We start from the raw sequence: 20538 nt of genomic DNA, 5'->3' as shown, positions 1-20538 counted from the left end.
GATTTGTAACTGACTGTACTGTGATTTCTCTTTTCCTTTTTTTTTTCATTAGTTACTTCCCCCTGATCATTTCAAAACAAGAGGACTAGATCAAAATTACTTTAGTTTAATATTTTCCTAGGAGTCGTTGGAAATGTTTCCCGGCCGACAGAAACACTTGGTTAAGTCTTATTTTAATCTAGAAGGGCTTCATAGCAGTCACTTGGAATTCTCCGCGCAAAAACAAAAGTGCTTCTTTAAAGAAGAAAGGTATTTGAAAATTTTACAAATAGCAGTAAGTATTTTTAAATGTTCTGAATTCTTTAATGTGGTGTATTTAAATTTCCTCTTTCATTTTCGGTAACACTTGACGAAAACTGGTGAGCAGTTTATTTAAATAGCCTCGCAATAGTTAAGGCATGTGTACAATGGGGAATTAGCTCAAATGGTAGAGCGCCCGCTTCGCATGCGTTTGCTACCCAACATAACATTTTTTTTTGTCTTTTTGTCTTTTTTTTTTTTTTTTTGGGAGTTCTTTTTTCCTCATCTATCTGCTCATAAAACGCAGGTAGTGTGCCAGAACTTCCCGCGCAAAATTACTGTATTACTCATCATCAGTATTGACTGTTATTCGGATTCTCCATTTTTTTTTAATCAATTTGTCATTAGATATTTGTTTTTCAAGTTATAATTTAAAACGTGCATTGAAATTTTCTGTAGGAAACCGTGAACGCACCATACTCTCAATGTTAAGCAGATTTTCATTGAAAATATGTTTATTGAATAAGATTATTATTTACTTAAATCCTTAAGATGAGCTGGCTCACTGGTGGCGGAGCCTAAGTGCGGCTTCTTGGACACAAGGTGTCATGGCGTCTGTAACAGTGCGCCAAAGTCCACAGTGGGAAAAAATGGCGGCTGTACATTTTACCACACTGAATGCATGGCGTACCTGGATTATCAAAGTAGGCATAAATTAATATCTTTGCAACATTTCTCACTGTATTACATTCATTGTGTACGCTAGGTTAAAAGCTTTAGGAAGTTTTCTGTGTATTTTTCACGAGCGTTTATTAGGGATATTGAAGCTAAGAATTATTGGTAAATGCACCAGTCGCCATCTTGTTCCCCACAGTGGATTTTTCTGGAAAATTTTTACATAGGTTTCTCCAGTTATCGCAACATCGACATGAAAGCGCAAGCTTATAGCTTAAATTCCATCGTGTTTAATAAGGAATATTCATTCATTCATCGCAGATTCTTAATAAAGCTATCGTTGCCTTCAGTTAATTTTCAATCTTCTTATTTCTGCTCTGGAAACAGGGTGTGAAGAAAATCACACGTGCTTTCATCATGCGCAGCTTTTTGCTTCACTTATAGGACAACCAACGCAATTCTATTAACATGTTTATACTGCTTGTTTTAAAAGCAGTTTAAAATTCCCTTTTCTGTTTTGATAATGACTAGATGGAAAACCAAGGAAGCCGTTTTTAAAAAGTTTGATATAAATTTTCATGGTTTAAAAAATTTGTGTAGCAGACCATTTACTTTGCTTCGGTGAGCCTATTTCGGAGAGCCAAAACACACAGTTTGGAACGCGCGCGAGGAAGAAAATAACCCTGACTTGATCTTTTCACCCAAACCAAGCATTGTTCTTTTTCGCTCGTTTCTGATACAATGAAGCTGCTCACGGCAGTGTTCAATGAAAGACCCCCATTGATATATTTATAAACTTGATCTTGAGGCTATATATAGTGTGTGGAATGCTTTTATTGAAAAGCTACAACTATCAGACAAATTTTAATTTGCAAATTTGAATATCTGTTAAAGATATTAAAGTATCTCATAGAAACAATAATCTGCCGGCCACCGCCCAATGGACTATCAAAATAACTGACACCACTAAGCCTTTGCTCTATCTCACCTGACCCAACTTTCTTGTACAAAGGCAGAATAACTTAATAAAAGACGTCACTGAGGTTAATGTGTCTGGCCCGTTAGCTCAGTCGGCAGAGCGTGGTGCTGATAACGCCAAGGTCGTAAGTTTGACCCTCACACGGACCAATATTTCTTTTAACTAAGTGAACTTGAAAATACTATCTTAAGATTTTCTTCTGATTTATCTGATTTCTCTTTTCCTAATTCTTGACCTTTATTTCAATTAAAAACCTGTTTATATATATATTTTTGATCACCACAAAACAAAAGAACTAGATCAAATTTGTCTTTGTCTATAATGTTACTACATGTTGCTGAAAACCCGGGGAGTAGGGTACTTTAGGAATTTCTGGGTGGGGATGTTCCGCTGGGACCCCAGTTAATAATATCCAGTAGTGTTTTAGTGTTTTTTTTCCTCCCCACCCCCTCCCCCCCGTTCCTCTTTTTGCTCTCGCCCCATGCGTTCGCGCGACTTCCCCTTGGCTCTCGCTTTCTCCCGCTAAGAGGAAACGGAAAAGACTACTACGCAGGCTAATTTGAGGCTTTCTTTACCAACTCCACTATTGTCCCGTTCGTTGTAGAATTCCCTGAAATGTTTAAAGACATTCTCTTTCCCAGATTCGTTACTTGGTAGCGATTGAAGATCTGTTGAACGTTGAAGTTTGTGCCAAAGCAAATGGCTCGTAACAAATTAAAGTAAGCCTTCCTGAAAGATGTCATCAAAGCAATCAACCTTTAATGCAAAGGTGTAATCAATTTTGTTGTCTATAAATGGCAGCAAACGCAATTTAAAAAAAATGATTGAATCGTTCTTCGGAAAATGAAATTGATTAAGAATGAAATCTTGTGAAACTTTTTAATCTAGCTCGGTAGTTGGTACGGCGATGGCAGTTTTTGTATTAATTTTGCTTTCTCCAGGGAGAAGAAATTAATTGAAAATGCGCCGATCGTAATCACTCGTCCAAACATGACCCGCCTAGATTAGCTCAGCTATCCGCGGGCATGTTATAATTGTAATTTTAATTTGATAACAAATAAAATGTATGTATGTATGTATGTATGTATGTATGTATGTATGTATGTATGTATGTATGTGTGTGTGTGTATGCTGTTCTTAGCAAATTTATACCGAGGTTTAGGTCTTTTAGGTTCAGTTCCTATTTGATGATGATGGACAGAAAGTAAAGCTATTTCATTATTTTATTCATGCAGACGTTTTAATTCATTGATGTTATGTTCCGCTAGAATCACGATTTTAATTTTTTGCTATGTAAGCAAAAGCCAAACACCACACAGGTCCGACTGAGGTTCTCCCAAAGGTGATAGTTTTTAATTGCAAACATACACCCGTATTTACATAAGAAAGAGTTGTTGAATCTGGGAAAATAATGATTTTGAAGAAAAAAACAATCTGGAGAATCCGGGTATCGATCCCGGCACCTCCCGCATGCTAAGCGGACGCTCTACCATTTAAGCTAATTCCCCGCAAGTCGTAACAACATCGATTTCTTTGGCTTTTTTTTATCACTGGCTTATTGCATGTAAAGAACTGAACGAACGCGCGAAGGAAGAAAAGCGAAGAAAGTAAGCGAAAAAGATACTTCATTCTCACGCGAAAGCTAGGGCTTGCGTTGAACTGTGAAACTCTCCCTTTGATTTGTTTACCATATACAAAGCCTTCTTTGAACATGTTTTAATAAATATCGGCTGCCCTGGAAATGTCTTTTTTAAATGAACAACGAAACATTTCCCGCGCAAAGAAAGCAAAAAGAGAAACACAAATTTGGCTTGCTTTTGTTTGCGTGCAGTCCTTATCAAACAGAAAAGGAAGTTTTTTAACTGCTTTAAGAAAAAAAGTGGTATAAACATGCTGATAGAGTTGTACTTGGTTGTCCTATTAGTGAAGCAAAAAGCTGCGCATGATGACAGCACGCGTGACTCTCTTCACACCCTGTTTCCAGAGCAGAAATTAGAAGATTGAAAATTAACTAAAGGCAACGACAGCTTTGCTAAGAATCCGGCTGGAATGAATGAATAAATAATCATTACTTATTAAACACGATGAAATTTCAGCTAGAAGCTTGGGTTCATATCGATGTCGCGATAAGAAACCCATCTAAAAATTATCCCGAAAAATCCACTGTGGGCAACAAGATGGCGACTGGTGCATTTACCAATAGTTTTTAGCGTCAAAATCCTTAAGAAACGCTCATGAAAAACGCGCAGAAAACTTCCTAAAGGTTCAAAGCTAGCGTACAAAATTAATGAAATACAGCGACAAATGTTGCAAAGATACGATTTTATGTCTACTTTGATAATCCAGGTACGCAATGCATTGTCGTAAAATGAACAGCCGCCATTTTTTCCACTGTGGATTTTGGCGCGCTGTTACTGACGCCATGACACTTGTGCCGAAGAAGCCATACTTGGGTTCCGCCACCAGTGAGCCAACTCTTGTTAAAGATTTAAGAAAATAATGATCGCATTCAATAAATTTATTTTCAGTGGAAATCCGCTTAACATTAAGAATATGGTGCATTCACGGTTTCCTACAGAAAATTTCAATTCACGTTTTAAGCTATAACAATGAAAAACAACTATCCTATGACAAAATTGAGAATCCGAATAACAGTCAATACTGATGATGAGTAATAACGTAATTTTGTGCAGGAAGTTATGGCAGACTTCCTGCTTTTTATGAGCAGATAAATGAGGAAAAAAGAACTGCAAATAGAAAAGACAAAAAGACAAAAAAAAAAAAAAAATGTTAACATGGGTAGCAAAAAGCTTGATTTTGGAGAATCCGGGTATTGATCCCGGTACTTCCCGCATGCGAAGCGGGCGCTCCACCATTTGAGCTATACCTATTGTATAGATGCCTTAGCTATGACGAGGCTATTTTGAAAAATTGGTTACCAGTTTTCGTCAGGTGTTACCGAAAATGAAAAAGGAAATTTAAATACACCACATTAACTAATTTAGAACAATGAAAAAGACTTACTGCTATTTGTAAAATTTTGAAGAAAATAACTTGCCAAATAATAGTAAAAAATCAGTGTTGATCTGAACTTTGTCTTTTGAAGCAAAATAATATTATATGGAGAATCCGGGCATCGATCCCGGTACCTCCCGCATGCAAAGCGGGCGCTTTACCATTATAGCTAATCCTCCGGTTGTTATATGAAATCAGAGTCTTGGATAAAACAAATTACTAGTTTTGGAAGAATATTTGGACGTCTTTGAGAATATTTGGTACAAGCTGTTGTCATAATATTACAACAGAAAAATAACTGCTAAATAATTTAACTGATGCAGCGAAGTCTTCAATTATGATTAATTTACTTGTCAAGATTACTATAACTTCAGTATCATTACTCTTAAAATACAAGGTGCCATAAAACAGTTCATAAAGAAATCGAGACATGCAATCGTAAAAAGCAACTGCAGAAGTCAAATAAAGAAACGAAAAAGAATGCTTCCGGCCGGGCTCGAACCGGCGACCTTCCGCGTGTGAGGCGGACGTGATAGCCACTACACTACGGAAAACTCGGTGAACCACTAGTGATCCTAAAACGAAGTATTTCTAAACCACGTTAACGTGGTACTATGATCAACTTTTACTCCTTGAATTTTTGGGTCAATCACATGGAAATCCACGAAATATTAAAAACGCCGTTTGCCGCTTGCAAATATCTGCATTAGTTCCGGAGATATTTAAGTTTGAAAAATGTGTAAAATATGCAAATGAAAGACAGCTCAATATTATATCGAATATATAAATAGAGCTATCTTGGTCAATTTGCAGCGGAAACCATTGAACCATTGTTCCCAGGGCAACTAACTGTTTTCCATTCCCCTCCAATCTGATTCAAATATTTTAGTGATTTTCAGCCGGAAAAACATGAAACAAGGCCACCGACACCACCTAACATATTTATATGTTTGCTGGATCATGCAGATGAGGCACCACTGGCAAATATCAAATTGGAACGCCAAAGGTGGCCAGAAAAGCTTTCGATATCGAGGAGGTCTGGACCCCAGCATGTTCCCATGGTAACATAAATGTTTAGCTCATATTGTGGAGCACATCTAGTAGAATCTTACCGCAAAGAATCAAAGATTTCTGATACAAATTGGCTGAGATATCTTTTTCATAAAATTTGATCAAAATTTGGTCGAGTTTATGACGTCATCACTTGGAAATTTGCATATTTTAAAATCTTGAATATCTCTGGAACGAAAGGAGATCTTTGAAACAGTAAACAGCGTTTTTCTTCTCGTACAGTCTACTTTTTTGTGCTTTAAAATGGCTTAGATAGGAAAGATGCAAATTTCATGATATATAGTAGCACTTTAAATGAACCGTCATGTAATTTTTCAGTCGACCCCTGCGTGGACCTTAAAATAACACTCTTATTGTTAAATAATATGTGAAGCTTCGATGAGCAAAAGTAATGAAAAAGTATTGAGAATTAAAAAGTTTGAACCCTCTAAGGCACCGATGGGATTTGAACCCATGACCTCCTGTTTACAAGACAGGCGCTCCAACCAACTGAGCTACGGCGCCCTACATTAGAGGGAGAGAGACTTCATGGATTCGAGAAAGAAACATCTGGTAGGCAGGAAAGAGAATTGTGTTCTCTTCATAATAGAATTATTGTTAAAATTAAGAAGTGTGTGTGTTTTTCTTTTCATTATGTGGGGGTAATGATTGTGTTTCTATGTCTGTTTCACTGCTTGGCTTTTTTTTGCATTCTGATCAGATAAGGGATAAAATTGGTTTCATTTTTTTCAGACATTTGACCAACTGATCGCAATCGTTCGCTTGTTGATATTCATGATTTTGTGACGTGTGTCAATCAAGACGGGCATGTTCTTTTTTTCTTTTTTTGTAGCTTGTGCCGAGAAAGCAACAAATTTATTTGCGCTTTTGAAATATGTAATTTCTGACGATCGAGGGACGACTTAGTTAGATATTACTATTCTGACAGCATGATGGAGAGGCTCGCGGGGTGTCCTGGGATGTTTAAGGACTTTTTTGCCTTTGGCGGGAGATTAACGTCGTTCTTGATCAGTCAGTCTTCGTGTTCGTCCAAAATCTTATTAAGCTTTGTTTTAACAGCGTCTTGTAAAATGTTCTAGCTTATTGATTTGTACCAGGAGCCATAATCGGGGACGGAGACCGTAAGCGCGCGCCATTTCTGGTACTGGGGCTGTCCCTATGATATGGCAGAATTTTTCTATTTTTAGAAAAAATTGCCCCATCATGTGCGACACACGCGTGTACAATGCTGCGAGGATTTTTGCGGATGCAGCGCGGGGAAATGGCGTCCGAAATTCCCGAAATGTTTGATGCTTTAATGTTGGCCCACATATCAATAAGTTCATGTCTGTTGGGAGTTTACTTCAGTATTTTCGTCGTAAGATGCTCCAGTTTAAGTGAAGGAAGACAGTGTCGAATTTAGTTATGTGCCGCTTTATATCACTGACCAAGTTGTGTTCCTCAGCTTCTTTTACAAGGGCTCCACATCACTCCACTCTAAGTTTTACATATGTTGAAGATTGACAGCTTTTCCAAAACACCGCAAAAAAACTAGTAGGATATATTTGGATATAGCACCGTTTCAGGACTTCAAAGTTTGCCTCCTCTTGTCACACGCTAGCGAAGATTTCGCCAGAGTAAAAAAAAGAGTGTAAAGAGAAGAGTAAAGAGAAGAGTAAAAAATTCATGTTGTCCATGAATAAGAGCGACCGCCGATGCGTGTTTTGTACAGTCAGTAAAACATGACAAATTGGACTTCCCCACTTTCGTTTGAAAACGTACATCGAACTTATATAATATCTCTAATTTTTAAATATGTTTAAGGTTGATAAATGTTTCAGAACGTATTAAAAGCTTAGCTGAAAATATGTGAATACCGCAGAAATAATCAGCAAAGTTACGATGACGCTTTCTTTAATCAACTGGAATAACGATTTCGATTTTGTTGGTTGAGTTATCAAAACTCCTTGTCTATTTTATTTTCGCAGTGTAAAATTTCACTATGTTAAAGAAACACACATGATATTAGCAGCCTTTTGGCGTTGGTGAAAATTGTTGCAACATCTCAGCACAAAACACAACGAAAGAAATTTTTGTCAAGATTTGTTGACAATTGAAAACACCGACTTCGGACTTGAAAGTGCATGCGCTGCACTATGCAAATGAGCTACTTGTACGCCTCAGACTTGCCTTTCAAAAACTTTTGCAAACTCGCCAAACAAACAGAAACAATATGATTAAGCATTGTTTGGGAAACTCACAAATTAACTCAATACCAGAGTAAAGAGTTTTCTTACACAACTTTTCTTTACAGAACAAACGCAAAAGATTACGCGTACAACTAGCGCGAGCAGATATTATTCATTTACAGCGCGAAATTGAAGTAATATTTTGGACCCTGCAAAACTTACCTTTTCCATTAGCTCAGAGCATAACACTACATATAAGAGCCCTGGTTCTTATTCCCTGCCTTATTCCTTGTCATCGCTGTGAAAAATCTGCAAGAGAATCTCGCAACTCTCACCATTTGATCACTCAACGTGACAACATCCACGCGAGAGCCCCTGACATGTGCGTGGATCCGCGCGGATATATGACGTCAGGACGGCGCAATTTGTTCTAAAAATAGAAAAATAGTCCCATATCATAGGTGCTCGCGGATCCCAAGACTTACGGTCTCCGTGCCCGATTATGGCTCCTGCGACAACAACACAGAACAGGTATTAAAACACCAGCTGAGTTAAGGGAGTGGCAGATTAAAGCATTTGTCTAAAGAGTTTACTATATGTCTGGCCTGTTGGTCTAGTGGCATGATTCTCCCTTTGGGTGCGAGAGGTCCCGGGTTCGACTCCAGGACAGGCCCAAATTATTTGTTTTTCTTTTCAAATAATAATTAAAATAAACATAACAGTAATTTTTTAGCAAACTAGTATTTTCCAAATTGTAGGTATGGATGAGACATTTACTCGTTCTCCCTCTCTCCGTCGCTTCCTGTTAGAGTTTTCGTGAATCCGCTCATCAATTTAAAGGGAATTTTAGTCACAGCCCAAGGGAGTCCAGAGCGGCTTTAATACGTGCATTTTGATCATCAGAGAAAACATCAACGCAACGCTCGTGCTAACATTATCCGCCGGAGAACTGGCTACTATATCTAAAAATAGTTTGAGAGGAATTACCTTGCTCTCCTGATACCGGCGAAATGTTTAAGCAACCTGCCAAAATACTCTACACCCTCAAAGATGTTCACATTAGGCTATACAATAATAGGGGTTAAGGTTATGGATTGTTTGGACTGATGAAATGGTCGATGTCATCATCTTTATATTTCGCCAAATCTTATTAGCAAAACGTAAAAAAGAAATTGATTAGTTATTCCATTTAAATTACCCTGGAACAAAACAAAATGAACGGAAAAGTTTAAAGCGATGGTTTTTGTCCTTGGGTTATTTGAAAGCTTTCATTTAACACAGAAATTGCATTCAACCGTCAAGTTATAGGTGAGAGACTTTTGGTTTCTCCGGCTGAAACTCATACATTTCTGGCTACCAATCCACTAACAATCAGTGACATAAGCTTTGTTAAGATCATAGCTCGATAGCGTTATTTAAGGTATCGATCCCAACATGAAGTTGCTGAAGGATAAAAAATTAAATAAGCTCAGTTACGTCAACATCTTTCGTCTTTTTCGTTTTGTTTTGTTTTCGCTGACTCAAAATTTTGTAAGAGCTGGCTAGAGTTGGGTAGCAAGATTTAGTCTCATAGGAAAAACAATCATGTGTTTCCGGCCGGGCTCGAACCGGCGATATTCCGCGTGTAAAGTGGACGTGATGACCACTACACCACGGAAACCTGTTACGACTGAAAGCTGCCATACTCAGTGTTGTGCTAATCAGGAACTCGTAGTTTCTAGTTTTTTTTTTATCAGGAAGACAGAAAAAATAAGTCTACGAAGTACAACAAACAGTTGAACATTTGCCTACTTCTCACGATGCTCAATATTGAAGTTTTTCAAAAACGATGCTATCCTTGTTTTGGCGTTACCAGAGAATCTTAGTGCAGTTAACCGTCAAATCGCCAAAAAATTAACCGTCAACCGTCAAATGAGCAAGCCAATATTAGCCGTCAAATGTCTCAGATATCCTTAATCAAGAACTAAACGATTGACTATGGAAAATTTATGCTGTTTAGAAATGAACGTTAATACACCACAAAAAGATACACTTATGCTCAAGTCTTTCAACTTCTAGTTATGGGAGCGGAAGATTAATGCGCGCAGCGGTGAGGTGATGTAATTACGTTAATTAGACAAAAAATCGACGATTAAAGAAGTCATAAGTAATGCACAAATTATAGGACTAATTGGATTACTCAGATACGGGCAAATTTGTACCCTTTTATGAAAAATTACAGTCAAATTTGCTTCAACCGTCAAAAAACCAATAATGATAACGATCACGATAATAACGGTTCATTCACATCACATCCGCGCAGTGGCTGTTTGTTTGAATAGACCTTCTTACATGCAATACAACTAAAAATTACGCTAACAGGATGGATGGATGGAATCCTGACGCTAACTATAAAGAAAATAATTATCAAAACAAAAAGAACCGTCCCCGGGTGGGCTTGAACCACCAACCTTTCGGTTAACAGCCCAACGCGCTAGCCGATTGCGCCACGGAGACTTCCATCAAAACATTTTGAACAATTTTCATCACATTTTGTGCAAGAAATTTTAATTTGCGTAAGGTTTCTGTTACATTATTGTATCTTGCTCGAAAGACGTGAAAAGCGAAAAACCGGGGGAGTTGGGTAGTAACCGTCTTAGCCAATGAGACAATACAAAACAGGTGTTATAGAACCAGTTTGACAGAGAGAAGTAGATTAAGACCTTTGTTAAATGAAGTTCAACCATGTTTGGCCTGTTGGTCTAGTGGCATGATTCTCGCTTTGGGTGCGTTGCGAGAGGTGCCGGTTCGCCTCCAGCAGAGGCCCTTTGTAACACTCCTTTGTCAAATAACACAACATAATAACGAAGCAGGCAATATTACGATGGTTTCTGTGACGTCACAACGGCCATATAAAACAACGGAACACCTGCCTCCTTTTTTTGCAGACAATTCCAACTGACTACCATAAAACCCTAGATTTAAATATCACTTAACCAACTGTTTCTGTTGGCCGGGAAACATTTCCAACGACTTCTAGGAAAATATTAATCTAAAGTAATTTTGATCTAGTCCTCTTGTTTTAAACCGATGAGGGGGAATAAACTAATCAAAACAAATACAGGAAAAGAGAAATCAGAGTATAGTCAGTTATAAATCTTAAAATAGTATTTTCCATGTGGTTTACTTAAAAGGAAAAGTTGGTCCGTGTGAGGGTCGAACTCACGACCTTGGCGTTATCAGCACCACGCTCTACCGACTGAGCTAACGGACCAGACACATTATTCTTGTGCCGTTTTTTATTAAATACTACTGCCTTTGTACAGGAACGTTGTCAAAAGTTTGGCCTAATGAAGAACAGCACCCGCTTATTGGCTTTGTTTAAACTGATTTGGTTTTATTCTTTAAGATGTATGTATATATTGTTAACGTACTTTCTCAAATGATGAGGACATTTTTGTTGAAACATAGTTATCCCGAAATTATCTATTAGAAGTTGTTTGCCATTTATTTTATAATCATGTCATAGTTTTTTATTTTTAACTTAGGATAGAGGGCCACTGGTTCGTCAGTTTTTTTCATTGTTATGTGTTACCCTCTGTAAATAAAGTTGTTACTTACCTACTTACTTACTTACTAATATCAGCCGGTCCATTTTGGTCCATTTTGGTGATTTAACATAAACAATAGCCCTTTTGTTATTAGAAGCGCCGAGTTCTTTCTCGGAAGCTTAGCGAGAAAACTTGTGATCATCGGAAAAATTGTCGGCATGAGGAATTAGCTACCTTGGGGGTGTGAGGAGTGTAATTTTTGTTATCACAAGATCAATTTCCATCGGGGGAGCCCAAAGGGACACTTGACCGGCTGTATGAGTATCGGCCAGACTCTCACCAATAAAGTAAGAGCTTTAGGCCTATTCCAAACGTCGTGCCACTGCCGTGCCGAACGAAATTCAAGAACTTAATTTAACTTAAGCACGGCAGTTGCACAACGTATATTTTTGTAATCGGCTATAAAGGCATGACCCGCCTAGATTAGCCTTTCAGTGCTACTTGCGGGCATGCGAAGTGGCTTCAAACGGCGTGCTCTTGGAGGGCCGAACTGAATTCATAGCCTGTTATCAGCTGCCGTTGCTTTGTATCATTTAAAATGGTCTTCAGCAAGGCAAACTTCTTCCCATCTTCGGCGACTGAATTAAATTCGACGTTTGAAACCACTGGCGTTATTTTGTCATACCACTACTGGGTCAAATTTATTTGAGTTCGTCACCGCAGTAGCACGACGTTTGGAATAAGCATTAGCTTACAAGTTTGATTGGCAATGTTCGCTTTTATATCGATTTAATTTGGCAAAAGATAAAATGATTTATTCACTTGTGCTAGCATGACAAAGTATTATTAAACTTAAACTTAAACTTAAACGGCCGAGACAAGAAGAGAAGGTGAGGAGGAGTGATTTATGTAATACATTTCTATGTGTTAATAAATTCGGCCCTCATAAATTTTTTGACTTATTTTATCGTTGTGATAATATCAGGCAAGAGAAAAAGCGGTCATTGTGCACGACAGTTCGTTTCTTTGTTTGTCGCGTCCGAAGCAGGCAGCGTAAGTCAAAAGAAAAGAAACAAGTGCGATTTCTAAAAGCCGATTAACGAATTAAGATGCGTTGTTTTTACCTAATTTAAAAGTGAAAAAACAAACAAACAAACAAACAAAAACAAAAATCAAAAAACAAAAAAAACAAACAGCGGCCTCCGAAAGAGCAAAAGTTTACGCAACTCAGTTATCATTAGTGCAAGCAAAATATTGCCAACTGATCGTAGACTTTCTTCGGATTTTTTTTCATTGCCTGTGGAAAGCGGAGATGATCGTTCACAACAAGTTCAACATTAAGCTTATTTCGCACACTTCTGTAACACGCATCCAGTTTTTGTGCTTCCTATTTTTCAAGTTCCTATGCCTTTCTGTTTGCCTTAAAAAAAGCGTGAACTGTGCTAAGTTTCGAGTTGTTTTTCGCTCGGTAGTTTTCATTGCGTGAAATGAGTAATTTCGTGGAATTTACGTGGCCGTGAAATTCCTCGACACTCGACGAGTCCGAGATCAGAACGTGATGTGTCAAGACACGTGACGTGTCGGAGAGTGCCATGTTCCTGATACGTACGTTGCGGCGTGTCAGGAAAAATCATGGCCTGGGTACGTTATGTGCGGCGTATCAAGGGAAGCCAGGACTCTGATACTTAACGGCATGCGGTTTTAGTTTAATCAGCCAAATTAATTAACGGAGCTTATTTCTCTTTACGCGGAAACTAAAATTTTCGGACGTGCGTTTCGTTTGTTCGTTTCAGAATGTTCAAATATATACAAACAAAAACAACAGCAACAATAACAGAATGCTAAATAGCATTTTTTATCACGTCCGACTACTATTTTATATTCTAGTATTTAAAATCTACTTATCGCAGGGCTCTTTTAGAATACTACCCTGGCTACTGAATGTAAAACCCTTGTTTAAATAAAGTGCTAAAAAAACCACAGTGGAACATCCCTTCTCACCGACCTACGTGGTGGCGCAACTCACCAGTTTCGCAAAGCTTGAGAGCGGAATGCCCTAGGATCGGTTGCATGGGAGGACTTGAACCGGGACACCAAACCCACTTAACGCTGCCGCGTATTTGATGCAAACCATGGAACCCTCATAGGAGGCCTCTGGCCGATCGTAAGCTTGAAAAGATTGAATGTTGCAAAATCTATTTATTTAGACCGACTAGTGGTTTTCCATCATTGTGGTTACCGCTGTTAGTCTGAAAGCATCAGCACATGCGTAATTATGGAGGGTGTCTTCAACGAAATTTACCAACCAATATTTCTTCCAGTCGGGTTTTCAGTAAGATTTCTAAACACAAATCAAATAAATGATTTTCGATTTTTTTGTTGCGTCACAGTGAAAACGCTCTATAAACATTTTATCCGTCTTGGAATTGTTACGTGAATAACATTCAGAGGTCTGTGAGCGATTAAACTTTTTATTCTTTGCCGAAAGGGGCGAATCATTCAGACAAGTTCATTATACGTCGTAAGTTATAACGGTCTGCTGAGCATCAGATTGTTAATATTTAAATCAAGTTACCCGTGACGCGGCCAATTAAGTCAGATATAAAGAGCGGGGCCTTTAAAAAAGAAGATGAAAATACTCCTATTAAAGAATTTTCCGCTGTCGCTCTAAAACAACGTGGACTTCAATCGACCAGCGGTAAACGGGCAATACCCAGAGCACCTTTCGGTATATTTGTCGCGCGGTACTCTTTTACGCTTTGTAGCGCAACCTTTGTCAAAACTGCTGTATAACACAGATAACACAAAGACTCTTTGAAGAATTACTCTTTCCTTTGCGACTTGCTTTATTGTAACCTGGCAGTTAAAGGATTTATTAAATCCATTTTGAAATCACTGGTTATCCTTGCAATCTGATTGGCTCTCAGTGGTGCGATTTATTCACGAATCGCACTATTTTTTGCTCTAAATCGCATCTTTTTCTCAGCCAATGAGAATGGGCCAGTAAAACAAAACAACCAATCAGATTTCAAGACTAGTTTAAAGTAATCAATAAAATTTCAGGAAAATGAAAGGCAAAAAGCCACTGTGTGGAGAATTTTGCAAATACTATTGCCAAAACTTTGTTGTTATTGTAGCTTTTTTTCCCAAAAAATTGACAAGTTAAATTAATTACAGTTTCTGAATGACGATTATGAGCTCCTTTAGGCTGAGGACCTACTTTAATCGAAGTTCCCAACTTTCAGTGTCCATTTTGACGAACATTTTGGCGATTTTTCTTCAACATCTGCTCAAGATCCGTATGATACTGAGTCCAGTAAAACATAAACAAACGAAAACCACACAACAACAAATTCAGAGTCATCTCAAGAAGGTAGATGTTTCCAGGTTTCCGGTAGTTTCAAACGAAGCAACAAAACAGCTCAACTCTGTTGCTGTGAATAAACATAGTCAAAATACGCCACACTGCACAAAATAGTGCATGAACGAACGTCTTACGAAGCCGGTGCCAGTTCCGCCATCTCGGAAATATCTTAAAACAAATGGCGCTGCAAGAACTTGACAAGGTCCTGAGTATTGAGTCCTACGCGGAGGTTACAAAAAGAAACGGAGATGATAACGAGCTGGACCCCTTAAAATCATGCCATTGAACGGTATTTAAAAGAAAAAAAAACGTACTATCCACTGGGCATCGTGCACTCGAGGGAGTTTCACAACTCAAAAGAAATCGATCGCAGAATTACACAGGATATGCACCTTCAAATTCCTTCTCCAAAGACAATGAAAAGTCTCAGCCTCAATCACAGAAGAAAGGTAGGCCTTCCATAATTGATTCAGGCGACGAGAATTGCACTCTTACACCTGAAGTAGACTATTTTCGACTTCAGATCAGAACTGCTTGTTTCTTTGTCATGCTCGAATGAGTTTTCGTCACATGACATCGTTTTGCATACTAAATTAGACGTAAAGGCGTTTCCGGTTCCGCTTTTTTTTTTACCAAACCGGCTACTGGAACAATACACCAAAAATCTAAAATTTAAGGCGATAAAATTGCGCGATTTCAAAATGGATCTAATAAAGTGGCAATTGAACTTCGTGTCGTGCAATTTTGGTCTGAAATCATACTTGTGATTTCAAATCGAACTCGCGCTGCGCGCTCGTTCGATTTTGAAACCACGCGTATGATTTCAGACCAAATTGCACTCCACTCAGTTCAATTACCATTATTAATTTCATCTTTTAGAACTGACGCCCTCCTTTGGCACGGAATAGTAATGAAAGGTTAAATGGCCGCAAATGGGCCTTGCTAGCCCACACACTGCAGATCTAATCCCAGTCTCCGCTGTATTAAACAACTGAGAGTATTTTTCTTTTCCATGGATGGGATGCTAGTCCATCGTATTTATCCGCCCACACCCCCAGCCCCTCCCCCCCCCCCCCTTCCCCTTTGCAGCGAACTACTCTTACAGTAATGAAAGAAGAAAGAAATATAAACAGAAGCCATAATCGGGGACGGAGACCGTAAGTCTTGGGATCCGCGCGCAACTATGATATGGGACAATATTTCTATTTTTAGAAAAAATTGCGCCATCCTGACGTCACATATCCGCGCGGATCCACGCACATGTCGGGGGCTCTCGCGTGAATGTTGTCACGTTGCCTGATCAAATGGTCAGAGAGGCGAGATTCTCTTGCAGATTTTTCACAGCGATGGTTGGGAATAAGGCAGGGAATTAGATCCAGGGCTCTTATATGTAGCTTTATGCTCTAAACTAATGGAAAAAGTGAGATTTTCAGAGTCGAAAACAAGACTTCAATTTCGCGCTGTGAATGAATAATAATATGTGCTCGCGCTAGTTGAACGCGTAAGCTTTTGCGTTTGTTCTGTAAAGAAAAGTTATGTTGTCTTTTGCGCTGAGATGCTGCAACAATTTTCACCAACGCCAAAAGGCTACTAACATCATGTGTATTTCTTTAACATAGTGAAGTTTTACACTGCGAAAATAAAATAGACAAGGAGTTTTGATAACTCAACCAACAAAATCGAAATCTTTATTCGAGTACAGTGACTATTCGAGTTGATTAAAGAAAGCTGATTATTTCTGCTGTATTCACATATTTTCAGCTAAGCTTTTAATATGTTCTGAAACATTTATCAACCTTAAACATATTTAAAAACTAGAGATATTATACGAGTTCGATGTACGTTTTCACACGAAAGTGGGGAAGTCCAATTTGTCATGTTTTACTGACCGTACAAAACACGCATCGGCGGGCGCTCTTATTCATCGAGAACAGACAATTTATAAGATTTTTACACAAAGAAAACTGAGCATGATCTACAGACATAAACTTTATTGTCACTTATTGGGCCTTGATAAAGCATCAAGCGTTGCTTACAATTCAGGCGAAACTCAAACTTGCAATTACTTTGTTTTACTTTTCGGTCGAGATGGACTCTGGCGAAATCCTCGCAAGCGCCTGTGGCAAGAGGAGGGAAACTTTGAAGTCCTGAAACGGTGCTATATCCAAATATATCCAACTGGTTTTTTGCTGTGTAATGGAAACGTTGTTAATCTTTGTTCAACATATGTGAAAGAGAGAGTGGAGTAATGTGGAGCTCTTGTAAAACAAGCAGCGGAACACAACTTGGTCAGCGATATAAAGCGGGACAACTAAATTCGGCACTGTCTTACTTCACTCAAACTGGAGCAGCTTACGACGAAAATACTGAAGCAAAATTCCAACAGACATGAACGTATTGATTTGTGGGCCAAGAGTATCAAACATTTCGGGAATTTCGGACGCCATTTCCCCGCGCTATATCCGCAAAAATCCACGCAGCATGTACGCGCGTGTCCCGCACATGATCGCGGAATTTTTTCTAAAAATAGAAAAATTGTCCCATATCATAGGGACAGTCCCAATACTACAAATGGCGCGCGCTTACGGTCTCCTACCCCGATTATGGCTCCTGATATAAATTCATCAAACGAGACAAGTCGACCAAAGAAATGTCGTTGAACTAACGTGACAAATGTAATCCAGGGCGTTTATTTACATTAAAGTAATGTTTCAAAAGCGCTTTATACTCTGATAAAACATGGGTTTTTGACCAATCAGAGCGTGCGCAGGATCCTATCTATATTATAATGGTCATTTATTCGCAAATTACGTTCCATATAATTCTTGAAATTTTTCACTCGACTCTTGCGTAGATCTTCAAAGTAAATCCATCGGATAACACAACCAAAAAAATTCAAAGGGGTGCAATATGTGAAGCTTCGTTGAGCAATTTTCAAAAGTAATAAAAAATTAAAAAGTGCAACATCTGTAAGGCACCGATGGGATTTGAAGCCATGACCTCCTGTTTACTAGACAGGCGCTCTAACCAACTGAGCTACGGCGCCCTACATTAGATAACCTCGTGTAATATTGTTTTTTTGTTTATTTTTTAAAAATAAAAAGGAAAAAAAAATTAAAAAAAACATTGTTAATACATGCAGTACTAAGTTGGTGACATGTCCACTTTCGCGCTTGGTAATTTCCGGCGGCACTAAGATAGCTCAATACTTCTTAGGGTGTTCAAGTACCTCAAAAGGTCCACAGCGGGAGCTTTCGTGGTTCCTTTTAGCGTATTGAGCTCAAAAAAATTGACAGGAGATAATGTGTTGTTTTAGAATTGGTACCTCTTAGGGGTCCCTCGCGGACCACCCGGGCTTTGATTTGGCGTTAATTTGAAAGGCGGGGTGCGAAAACTTCCAGAGCTCAAATTCTAAAAATAAAAAGATACCAGAAAGGGTTGAATCCTAGGGTTGGTATGGGAGATGGACGCTCCGGGTCATGAGCTCCTGATCTTGCTTTATTGACGGGACGCGGAAAATTAATCAGCGGAGTTGGACTGGTAACTACACGACAACACAGAACAATAACCATAATAATAAATGTTTAGCAGGGCGCATACTTCATCAAAGGTGTTCTTCATTGGGGCCCTGCAACTGTTCTCAGATGAGTTTACACATTGTGCAACAACATTTACACGAATCTCAACATGGAAAAACATAGTATTAATTCCAAGTTTGAAGTGAACTTTTCTCTGCCAAATATTGTTTAAGTGGGCCTACTAAGTGAATTTAGTCAACTGGTGAGGTTCCTTAAAGGACAAGTTCGCATTTAGCGACTATAGTTTCACACGCCTTGCAGCCACAAGATGGCAGGATTCGATGTCTCGTGGAGAGAAATCTTGAATTTTTTTTTTTAACTGCCGGCTTCCTACCTTTTTTTTTTAACTTTCTATCTTTATTGCTAGCAAATATCATTTTTTTTTTGTTTTCTTTAACTTCCTACCTGGATTTTCTGTTTATTTTTGGACAATGTGGAGATAATTGTAAATAAAATCTGTTTCTGGAAAGAAAAGTAGGGGTCAGCAAGCTCGTTAAATCCAAGCAAAGCTATAGCAGTGGCCATCTGCCCTGTCATTGTTCATTTTAGTACTTACCGCGTGCACTTGATCCATGACGTGGCTCACTCTTCATCCTCCCCTGACACCGGCGAATTGTTTAAGCAACCTGCCAAAATATTCTTCACCCTCAAAGATGTTCTCATCATGCTATACAATAATAGGGGTTAATGTTATGGATTGCTTGGAATGGATTGGTCAATGTCATCATCTCTCTTTTTCGCCAAATCTTATTAGCAAAACGTATAAAAGAAATTGATTAATTACTCCATTGAAAATACCTTGGAACACAACAAAAAGAATAGAAAAGTTTAAAACGATGGGTTTGTCGTGGGAGAATACAAAAGTTGAAATTGACATTGAACACAAAAACAAACGCTATCCTTGTTTTAGCGTTCGGCAGAGGATCTCAATGGAGCTAACCGTCAAATGGCCAAAACATTAACCATCGACCGTCAAAACCGCAATATTTTTACCGTCAACTGTCGAATGAGCAAGCCAATATTAGCCGTCAAATGTCTCAGATATCCTTAATTAAGAACTAAACGATTGTCTAGGGGCAAGGTATGCTGTTTATAAAGCAACGTTTTAATATATCACAAAAAGTATGCTTATGTTCAAGTCCTTCAACTTCTAGTCACGGGAGCAGGCAATTAATGCACGCGTTTGTAATAAAGGTGATGTAATTACGTTAATCAGACAAACATTTGAAGAGTAAAGACCCAATATTGAATGCACAAATTATAGTACTAATTGGATTATTCAAATATGGACAAATTTGTACCCTTTTATGAAAAATTACAGCCAAATTTGCTTCAACCGTCAAAAAACCAACAATGATAACGATCACGATGATAACGGTTTATTCACATCACATCCGCGCAGTGGCTGTTTGTTTGACAAGACCTACTAACATGCAATACAACTAAAAATGAAGCTAACAGGATGGACTCTTGAAGCTAACTATATAGAAAACAATTATCAAAACAGAAAGAATCGTCCCCGGGTGGGCTTGAACCACCAACCTTTCAGTTAACAGCCGAACGCGCTAACCGATTGCGCCACGGAGACTTCCATGAAGGGAATTTGTACGATTTTCATCAAGTTGAATTGTGTGGATGAAATTTTAACTTGCGTAAGGTTTCTGTTACATTATTGTATCTTGCTCGAAAGACATGAAAAGCGAAAAACCAGGGAATTTGGATAGTAACTGTCTGAGCCAATAAGCCAACAAATAACTGGTGTTATATAGTACCAGTTCAATAGAGAGAAGTAGGTTAAGACTTTTCTCAAATAAATATTCAACCACGTTTGGCCTGTTGGTCTAGTGGCATGATTCTCGCTTAGGGTGCGATAGGTCCCCGGCTCGACTCCCGGAGAGGCCCTTTTAATACTCTTTTA

General features: G+C 38.5%; 7 non-coding genes across 7 annotated transcripts; all 7 read right to left on the bottom strand.

The window, feature by feature from the left end:
- Positions 1–3329: 3329 nt before the first annotated feature.
- Positions 3330–3402, bottom strand: Trnaa-agc (transfer RNA alanine (anticodon AGC)). Its single transcript has one exon. It is a non-coding gene; the product is annotated as a tRNA-Ala (tRNA).
- Positions 3403–5390: 1988 nt separating this feature from the next.
- On the bottom strand, positions 5391–5464 carry Trnav-cac (transfer RNA valine (anticodon CAC)). The gene has a single exon. It is a non-coding gene; the product is annotated as a tRNA-Val (tRNA).
- A 946-nt stretch (positions 5465–6410) lies between these two features.
- On the bottom strand, positions 6411–6484 carry Trnat-ugu (transfer RNA threonine (anticodon UGU)). Its single transcript has one exon. It is a non-coding gene; the product is annotated as a tRNA-Thr (tRNA).
- Positions 6485–9735: 3251 nt separating this feature from the next.
- Positions 9736–9808, bottom strand: Trnav-uac (transfer RNA valine (anticodon UAC)). Its single transcript has one exon. It is a non-coding gene; the product is annotated as a tRNA-Val (tRNA).
- A 1520-nt stretch (positions 9809–11328) lies between these two features.
- Positions 11329–11401, bottom strand: Trnai-gau (transfer RNA isoleucine (anticodon GAU)). The gene has a single exon. It is a non-coding gene; the product is annotated as a tRNA-Ile (tRNA).
- A 6613-nt stretch (positions 11402–18014) lies between these two features.
- On the bottom strand, positions 18015–18088 carry Trnat-agu (transfer RNA threonine (anticodon AGU)). The gene has a single exon. It is a non-coding gene; the product is annotated as a tRNA-Thr (tRNA).
- Positions 18089–20134: 2046 nt separating this feature from the next.
- Positions 20135–20208, bottom strand: Trnan-guu (transfer RNA asparagine (anticodon GUU)). The gene has a single exon. It is a non-coding gene; the product is annotated as a tRNA-Asn (tRNA).
- Between the last annotated feature and the right edge of the window lie 330 nt (positions 20209–20538).

Source organism: Orbicella faveolata, unplaced genomic scaffold (assembly GCF_042242905.1).
Source record: "Orbicella faveolata isolate gen_17 unplaced genomic scaffold, um_ofav_v1 contig_35, whole genome shotgun sequence".
Taxonomy (NCBI): Eukaryota; Metazoa; Cnidaria; class Anthozoa; order Scleractinia; family Merulinidae; genus Orbicella; species Orbicella faveolata.
This window is presented reverse-complemented; position numbering and strand designations above follow the sequence as displayed.